An 870-nucleotide genomic window follows, 5' to 3' on the forward strand; every position below is an offset into this window, starting at 1 on the left:
CGGTACGAAGCGGCGGATGTAGCCGAGGGCTTTGGTCCACTGGCCACAGGCCACCAGCGAATGCAGATTTTGTGAGCTTATGCACCCGAGCCTCACTATCCTAGCACTCCAATGTTGCTTTGAAATCTATGCTACACAACTACCTTATTACATGGAATTTTCTCTTTTTTGTTCCTCTCATATAAAACATGTCTTAAACTTCAAACTTTGCAGTACAACATAACTTTGTAACTAGAATGTGAGATAAAGCTTTCAGATTTTTTTGCCCGACATAAATATGAAAAATAAGATTTTTTAATCAAACAAATCTCATTTTGTATATTTATGTTGGACCAAAAAATCTGTAAGTTTTATCCCACATTCTACATAGAAAGCTTTGTTGTGCTGCAAAGTTGAAGTACAAATACATGTTCTATATGAGAGAAACAAAAAAGAAAAAATTATTTATACGAATCGTGATGCAGGAATAAGTGGTTGGATAAGGAGTACCCGGGTGCATAGGCTCTAAAACATGTTTTCGGGCCACCAGCTGCTTCAGATGCCGGCGGCTCATGTACAAATCCATCTCGTGCACTAGCCTGCATTGCATGGCCAGGACGCATTAGCACGCAGCATGGAGACGGAGCAAGTAAAGAAACGGCCGGCCGGCCGGCGGGCGGGCGGGCGGGCGGGGGTACGTATGTACCGATCGTAGGCGGACTGGAAGCCCTGGAGATGGAGGTAGACGATGAGCCGCCGGTTCCGGAGCCGCCTCACGAAGGGATAGTCGGCGAGCTTGCCGCCGGCGGGCTTGACGGCGTCGATCCGCTCCATCGTGCCGGAATTCGCTAGGGATTGGATTCGATTTGGGGGAACGACGCCTGCTGCCAG

The sequence above is a fragment of the Triticum dicoccoides genome, chromosome 2A (genome assembly GCF_002162155.2).
Source record: "Triticum dicoccoides isolate Atlit2015 ecotype Zavitan chromosome 2A, WEW_v2.0, whole genome shotgun sequence".
Lineage (NCBI taxonomy): Eukaryota > Viridiplantae > Streptophyta > Magnoliopsida > Poales > Poaceae > Triticum > Triticum dicoccoides.